This window comes from Propithecus coquereli, unplaced genomic scaffold (genome assembly GCF_000956105.1).
Source record: "Propithecus coquereli isolate 6110/MARCELLA unplaced genomic scaffold, Pcoq_1.0 Scaffold99, whole genome shotgun sequence".
Classification (NCBI taxonomy): Eukaryota; Metazoa; Chordata; class Mammalia; order Primates; family Indriidae; genus Propithecus; species Propithecus coquereli.
Genome location: NW_012156284.1, coordinates 7,246,972 through 7,256,347, shown reverse-complemented (window position 1 = coordinate 7,256,347; position 9,376 = coordinate 7,246,972).

The following is a 9,376-nucleotide window of genomic DNA, read 5'->3' as shown; positions in this document are numbered from 1 at the left end:
AGCAACCATAGTCTGTGGGTCAAATCTAGCCTGCTGCAAATGATACTGTATAAGACAGACACTTTTGGTGCACTTCACTTTTATATTTTATTCATCTTCATGCCATGCTTTTTTTTTTTTTTTTTTGAGGTAGGGAAAAGTAAAAATTTGATTTGTGAAGAAGGAAATAGTTTCGGATAGAGTATATTTATAGCTCATTTACAGAAGTGATCAGCAACCATAGTCTGTGGGTCAAATCTAGCCTGCTGCTTGTTTTTGTGAAAGAAACTCTATTACAGCAAAGCCATACCCATTCATTTATGCATTTGCTATGGTAGGTTTTGTGCTACAATAACAGAATTGAGTAGTTGGGACAGAGATTATATGGCCCACAAAGCTAAAAACTTTTCTCACTGGCTTTTTAAAGAAAAAGTTTGCTGACCCCCAAACACAACTGCTAATCTACTTGGCTGATAGAATTCCATCAACGTTCAGTTACCAGTATTCATATCGTGGCAAATTTTAAGTGTTTCTTCCATACTGCCTGTTATGTTCCCTTTTATTACTATTCTTATTTGTGGACATAAATTAGTTTAAATAGGAACAAAAATTTATTTAAATTGTTATATATCAACATTACCGGGTGAAATGTACCCGTGTGCTCCACTTAAATATATAATTAACAAGAAAAGCATTGTGTTCTAGCATTTCCACGTGCATTCTGACTCTGTCTCTTATCACTTTTCCCCCTATCCATTGTGCTTTAGCCACATAAACTTTTTTGCCATTCTTTAAACTTGCGAAGCATGTTCACATTTTGGATCTGTACCCTAGCTATTCTCAGTGCCTTGGAATGCTTTTAACTCCCTTATTTGTCCAGCTCTTTCTTATGCTCAAATATCACCTTCACTGAGAGTTTCCTTGACCATCTAATCTATAATAGCACTCTCTTTTCCCAGAGCTTTCACTTTAATGTGCTCCATTCTTCATGACTCCTATCATTGACTGATAGTACATGGAATAATTATTTATTGTTTGTCCCGCTAACAGTGTTGGTTCCATGAGAATAGAGACTCATGCTATTTGATCTAATGTTATATTCCCACTGCCTACAATAGTGCCAGGAATATAGTAGGCACTCAATTAACATTTATTGAATGAATGGACAAATGGACCTAAGTAATATTAATACATTGGAGAGATAGTATATCTAAGTTGTTGGATAAATATAACTGACATACATTTAACCTTTTCTAAGTGAACTCGAACAAATTACTATTTTATTCTAAACCTCAGTTTCCTCACTTATAAAATGGGTATGGAGAATAACAGTACATTTCCTTCCAGAGTTGCTGCATGGATTAAAGAGTGTATGGAGAGATTTAAACTTATTGTATAGCACAGTAAGTGCTTAAAGAAATATTATTATTATTATTATTATTAAGGATATTGGCCAAAGTGCCAAAAATCACCAGGAAAATCAGACCACAGAAAGCTTAATCTTAGCTATTGGGAAAATGGATTTTTTTATCATAAATCAGATTATGTTGCATTAGCCAATGTAGTGATTTTGCAAATTAGTGTTACCACAAATTGAATCCTTGGAAGTGGGAATATTAAGTTATTGTATTCACCAAATATTTACTGAGAGCCTATTCTGGGTCAGGTACTGTTGAGAAAATTTGTGACAATGATTTTCTACAAGCATTGTGTGAAATCTCATCTGATATGTTCACCAAAGAAAGTGATCTCTAATCCAAGGTCTTGGCAAGAACCAGAGTTGAGGGGATGTTGATCCAGTAATCCTGAAATGTTGGATACCCAAGCAGATAAGGACAATGAACAGTTTTGTGCAGTTTTGTGAGATTTCTATGTACTCTCTGTTCTGCTTACTTCAAAAGCAAGTTAGACTTTCAATATAGGGTAGAATTATCATTTTCGCAACTGATGTATTCCATGGGTGGAGTGACCAATTCTCCCAATTTTCTTAGGAGTGGAAGAATTTCTGGGGCATAGAAGTTTCAGTTTTAAAAATAGGACAACCCCAGCAAACTGGGACAAGTTGGTCACACTATCCAAGAGGGCGTGTGTGTGTGTATATTTTTATATATGCATGTGCATATCTCATAATTGAGGAGTCATATTTAGACTAGAAACCAGGTGTGTTAAATCCCATAATACACATGTACATTTATAGCCCCAAATCTCTGTAAATATCACTATTTGTGAAAACATTTTGAGAAACAGAAGTAATTATGAAGAACTATTTTAATTTCTTTTGGACCATATATAATCATATAATCATATCATCTTTTGAGCCTTGTTCCTCAAGGTCACCTATCTGAAAATCTTGTGCAGCCACAAGTTTAATCCATTTCATTATAGCAAGTACTTATCTTTCCCCTCCCCGCCCTTCCCTGTCCCCAGTTAAATGAGCAGAAATTTTCTGTTAGAATAGAACAACTTATTTATTTTTGCAATTTTACAGATAATGGGAAAGCTTGCATATGTGGCCACTTTGGAGACTGGACACTTTTCCTCATTTTTGTCATTTGTACATCTTTAACAAGATGGTATCAAAACATAGGGCCACTTCATCACTTTCATTAATCAATGTTGTTACCTTTACTTAAAGACTTGATCTATTAACTTGAGCTCATTGTGATGAATCGGGAGTCTCCCCACCAAAATGAAGCTATGTTTTGGAAGATGAAAAACAGTCCTCCCTGCTGTTCTACCAAAACATATTTGAATGTGCTTTTCTATTATATCTAGATGTCTGCATGGAGAAATTAGAGTGGGGATTTATTTTTAAAAGAGAGTGATTTTGTATTTGGTACTTGAATATCTGGTAGCACGGTGCTTAGAAATAAACAGTAAAATAATAATTCTAGTATGATATACTACTATCCAATGTTGTTCCCTCTTTTTTGTAACTTGATTACATTCATCCTGTCCTTGATGTCAGTTATGTCATTCAAGATCTCCAAGCTTCTTGAAGACAGATAACTCAATTATCATTATGGTCCCACCTGTTAGCATAGTGTTTGGTAAAGGATGGTATTAAAGAAATATTGGTTAAATAAATAAAGAAGAAAATATAGGTTAAATTATTTCCCAGGAATGTATAAATTTTATGCAGAAAAATGCAAATCCAGCAGTAGCTATATACATTTGCAAACACAAAGCATTGGGCACTGCTAATGATCTCCTTGAATCTCAGAATTTCCTGAAAGTCAACTTTAGTGGCTTTGTTTCTGAGTAATTTTGTATGGTCACTATAGCGAAATGAATAATAATAATGGTGATGATAATAATAATAAGAGCAGTCTTTTGGTATTAATTCACACGAATTTAAACAAGCACCTACTATGTGTCAAGTTCTTGAAGTGCTAGGAATGAAATTATGAATACGCCAAATTTCCTCCTCTCAAGGAGATTACAGACTCCACTTCCATCATCCTAAATGCAAAATGAGTATCTACGCTTTAATGTTTTATTGTAAGCTCAAATTCAAAATGTTTTAAACCAAGTTCATTCTCCTCCACTAAACCAAATCCTCTTGTATTCATTATTTTATAGTAAATACCATGAAGGCAGGGATCATATCTGTCTTGTTCTTAGCCATGTATAATTGGTGTGTAGTAAAGAGCCTGGCCCATAGACAGTTTTTGATAAATATTTGTTCCAAGGCTGCAACTTACTGCCCTCCCCCCATCTCTAAATTCCCATAATGTCCTCCCCATTTCTTATATAGCAGTCTCCACAGATAATACTTTATCAAATTGTCCATGCGTGAGTCTATATTTACCCTTATATTGTAAGCTCTTTGGGAATAGAGATTGTCTGAATCATCTGTTGTTACCACAGATTCCTGCACATTGTAAACTAACGGTAAATGCTTATTGAATTAAATGACGCTCAAAATACCTCAGTGTATTTAGGCTCAAAACTTTTTTAAAGAATTCTAGTGTTCTTGTTTCCGGTGATTCTGTAGGTTCACTCTGGGGAAATAATAGAAATAATAACAATAATACCTATAATAATACATGCAAAGTGCCAGGCATAGTATTAAGTACTTTTCTTGATTACCTCATAAAATTCTCCCCAAACCTGTCATTAGATCCATTTTACACATGAGAAAACTGAGATCAAAACAGGTTAAGTGACTTACTTAAGTTCAGACAGATAGGAATCAAATCACCACTAGTTATCTGGCTACATAGCGCGATGATATTTCTTCATATTTCATTTTTCACTGAAGAAGCACATTCTTTCCCACATAGGTTAACTAAACATAAGAGGAATCCAGCTGGATTCCAGGACCTTTTTACTGACCATTCAGAGACCGAAAGTTACCAGATGCTGTGCGGATCATCATTTTGGCAGGCAATTTCTGTAGTCTAGAAGGTGAACCAGAAATTCTCCTGGTGTTAATTTGAATTTCACTACAAATGTAAGGCATTGGAAATGAGCCATTCTCTTGGTTGTGTGAAGTCAGAATGCAGGGCACTGATAACCTAAGGCTGGGGAACAGGCAATAAGCACCTCCTTACCGCTATGATGCCTTTTGCAGGAGGAATTTGGACTAGAGGGTTATTAACAAATATAGCATAGAAAAGGAAAAATATGTCATGCTTCTGTGATTATCTTTGACATGGACATTTGAAGGACTGAATGGTCATTTTGACTTAAAACAAAAATAAACATTTGTGCAACTAAGCAAGCTTTTTCACCATAGCATCTATGACAGCCTTTTGTCCAACTCTGTGTGATGAGAGGAAACCCTTTTAATTTAACTGACTAAAAGATATCAGAGCATAAATGCTTCTAACTATGCCCAGACTTCTTTGAAATGTCATCATTTAAGGTCAGTAAAACAAAGCTTTTATCTATTTTACTAGGAAAATGTTTTTTTTTCAGTTGGAAATCTTTAAATTCTGCTGGAAATCCGAGTGTTTCATGCCTAAACAGTAAAAGGGACCGGCATTTTAGGTAATTACTTTGATAAAAGAATGTACTTACTTAATGCACAGTTCCAGGTGGGCAGAAGAAGGCCATCGCAATATACTTAATGACGACTGAAGATAAATGGCTCTGAGTTTACTGTCTTGAAACTGTAGTGTGCTGTACTTTGATTAATGGTTTTATTCTACATTCTCTTCCCCCACCCCTCGCCATGCCCTAGCTATCAGTCTACCATACTCCAGTGCGCTACTCCTTTATACTTTAGCTGTATGGTACAATTATTCATTCCCTGGGCATTTTCCTGCTTCTTTGTTTTTGTTTCCTGAGGGTAGTATACCTTGCTTCCTGTGATAAATACTTAATCATTTACCAAAGCTCCATTCAAATGTCACCTTTTTTTGGGAAGTCTCCAATGGAAAATCCCCAGTTCGAAAATAAGTTAATCTTCTTTTTTTTTTCTTTTATTTCTGCATATTATGGGGGTATAGATGTTTAGGTTACGTATGTTGCCCTTGGTCCCCCCCCCAAGTCCGAGTTTCAAATATGTCCATCCTTCGGGTGGTGCGCATTGCACTTCTTGTGTATACAAATACCCGTCCCCTCCTCCCTCCTCCCCCCTCCCCCCACCTCCCTCCCCTCTGCCCAACATCCAATAGATGTTATTCTTATATGTGCATTTATGTGTTGATTAGTTAATACCAATTTGATGGTGAGTACAAATGGATCCCGTTTTTCTTCTCTTGTGGTGCCCCACTTTGGATAATGGGCTTAAGTTTAATCCAGGAAAGTATAAGAGGTGCTGTGCTTCATGGCACATACCTCAATTGCAGTGTTTATCACTTTGTGTTACAATTGTCAATAGGTGTGTCTCTCTAAAAGACATTCTACAAGGTTAAGGGATAGTTTCTGTGTCTATGTATGTATATATGAACTAAACAATTTCCTTATTTATGCTGGACCATATTTTGGTAAGGATTTCAGACAACTATAAGACTATACAACAAAATAACAAGGTAGGTGAGAGAAAAGTAGGAAATATGTAAATTAGGATACCAAATAAAGCTGTCAATGAGGCAGATGAGGCCAGGGAGTATATTTTATTCATTTTCATATTTCAAAAACCCAGCAAAGTGACTAGCATTTAGAAGACAACTAGCATGCACAATTTAAATGTATTCGTTTATTTAATTATTTATTGATTACTATTGACCTTGGATGTACTAAGTAATATTTTACAAAAGCATTAAACCTCCTTCTATTTATAGACCACTCAACTATCAACACCACTACATGACTTGTCAAGCACTGGAATTTATCGTTTTTATTTTTCCCAACAATTCTCCCCATTTATGGATGTGGAACCAAAGGCCTAGAAAGATTGAATTATTTGATCAAGATGCCACAGCTCAAACATTGGTGAAATCACCTCTCAGGACTTCATTGGCAAAATGACAAATATGAAAGGGAACTTATTAATAGCATTCATTGAGCCTAAGCTTTCACAACATATGATACTAAAATAATTTTGAGTGCAATATATTAAAAGTCATTTCTCATTTCAACTCATTCTAATTTCCTGATGTTCTTTTATTTTCAATGTGTTAATAATTGGGCCAATTTCTACAGAAATCCCCTGTATTATTAAATAATTCAATTTATCTAGCTTCCCATCTTTATGAGAGGCTCTGTATCTTGAAGTTGTTAATTGTAGGCCATTAAATTTGTTTCTTCTAATATGGGCTTGCCTTTGTAGTTGTGGTAAGAAGTGAGGCACAAAAGTCAAGTGCATGGGTGTGAGATGTCTATGTTGTGTGGGCATGTTAGGGGAGCATGTGTACTACTGTCCCTCATTACATTTCAGAGCATGATCATTACATCTACACCTGGAAAACTGGTGACTTCTTTCCAATGTCCAAGGGACTGTGATTGGCATGAGAAAAGAGGCAGTGGCTAGAGGGAAGGGCAGAGAGAAGAAAAAAGACAAACAGACTGAGGTAGTAGGAAAGAAAGAATCACTGATAGATGGCTAAAGAGAAAACAGAGCCACGTTTGGACATCATTTTGAAACCAGTTATCAAAACCACAAATGGAAAGTTGGATGGAGATAAGCCTCCAGACACCCTACAACATGTCACTTAGGATGTGAAAATGTAAGAAAAGACAGATGAAAATGAATTTCCATGAGTTAATGACAATCCCCTAATTTATAGTTTGTTCTCAGGAAGTAATCAGGACTGGTTAGGATGTTTTGGCCCAATCATCATGCTTATTAGAGAAATTTCTTCAGGGATCACACAGTCTCTATGTTTTCATTTCACGGAAGAGTTGTTTTTTGAGTGATTGGGAGAGTTTCATTTGCATAGCTTCTATAGAGAGGAAAAGTGATTTTAACATGAATCTTACAAAAGGATATCTTCCCTAGTCTACGGTTATGTTAATAATTCTGAGCTAGCTTGTCATTTGGTCAATGGATTTCTTAGTTCATTTGTGTAGCTATAAGGGAATACTCGAGGCTGGGTAATTTATAAAGAAAAGAGATTTATTTGGCTTATGGTCTTGCAGGCTATGCAAGAAACATGGTACAAGCATCTGCTTCTGGTGTGGGCCTCAGGCTGCTTCCACTCATGGCAGAAGGTGAAATGGAGTAGGTGTGTGCAGAGATCAGGTGGCAAAATAGGGAGCAAGAGAGAGGGGAGGGAGGTGCCGGGATCTTTGTAACAACCAGATCACAAGGATACTTTTGTCAGAATTAATAGAGCAAGAACTCACTCCTAACGGTGAAGATGGCATGAAACCGTTCATGAGGAATCCGCTCTCCTGACCAAAACATCTCTTACTGGACCTCGCCTCCAACATTGGGGATCAAATTTCAATGTGAGGTTTGGAGGGTCAAATATCCAAACTACAACAATGAATTCTGAAAAGCAATGCAATATGTAGTACAACTTGCATTTAAAAAAATGAAGCAAAATCATTATGCTAAATGCAATTAGCCAGCCACAGAAGGACAAATACTGCATGTCTACTTATATGAGAAATATGCAATAGTCGAACTCATAGAAACAGATTGTAGAGTACTGATGGCCAGGGGCTGGGGACAGAGGGAAATGAGGGATTGCTAATCAAAGAGTAAAAACTTTTAGTTACTCAAGATGAATATGTTCTAGAGATCTGCTATACAGTGTTGTGCCTACAGGTAACAATTCTGTATTGTGCACATAAAAATTTGTTAAGAGGGTAGATCTCATTGATTGTTCTTACCATAAAAGAATTTCCATCAATTTAGAAAAGAAGACTTCTCAGAATTGATCTAGCAGAATGATTTAAAGTACATGTCATGCGTTAAAGCTCTTGGATATTTAATATTTCTGAACAGGCTACCTCTAGGTAGAGGTGGGTGCTCTGGTTGATAGTGAATTTAAGTAGTTTAACATTAAGTAGCCAGAGATTGTGTAATTAAAACAGAAGGATGCTTCACCTCATTACCCTGGCTAATTGATGGTAAATCCTATTCAAAGTAGGTAAATACATTTTGAATAATAATGCTTACAATAGAAAATATAAGATAAACTATGCTGTCTTTTCTACACAGCTGGATTTTAGTTGTTTTATTTTTAAAAAGAAAACTAATAGCTCTTGAGGAGGAAAAGTATGAAGATTGTACTTTATAGCTGTGATAAAGCATCCAAGATAATGAAAGCAAGCAAGATTATTAAGAGAAAGATGAATAACCAAAAACAAAAAACAGCTTTCTATAGACAATATGAATGCATTGAATCTCCATATACCTAATTATCTGGTCACCTTAATTTAGACAAAATTGTTTTGAAAATAGGCAAATATTTTAAATGGTAAAGGGAAGAAAACACAGTTGTTTCCTTTTATAGAACATTGTCTCTGTGACTGATTGGAAATTGTTCATCTTATTTATCAAAACAGGGGACACTCAGTAATTTTATAATATTTTGAAAAGCATCCTTCATTTTTTGTGAAATTAAATTTTAAAGATTATAGCAGAGATGGAATAATTAAGCTGTACTTAAAAAGCACATGGTTGTCCAAATCACCATGTCAGTAATTAAAATGCCTGTACGGCTTTTAAATGAACATATAACAAGAGACTTTTAAAACTTCTCATAGTTTACCTACAGAATTTTAATTTCCCCATACAATCTGTTAAATTTTATCACATAGATCCAAATTTCGGGTCATTTTAAGCATTAGATGAGCATTTGAAAGACTAGCAGTATCTTAAAAGCCATTTACAATTATTAAGCAAGTATGTATTAGAAAACTTTAATAATTTTTCTCCTGTCATTTTATTTTGCTAATATGGTCTAATTAGGTCCAGCACATTTCCTAGGTTAAGGGAGAGCAGTTATTCAGAATAGGAATTTTGCTATGCTGGAATAATAGTTTTATAAGGCAT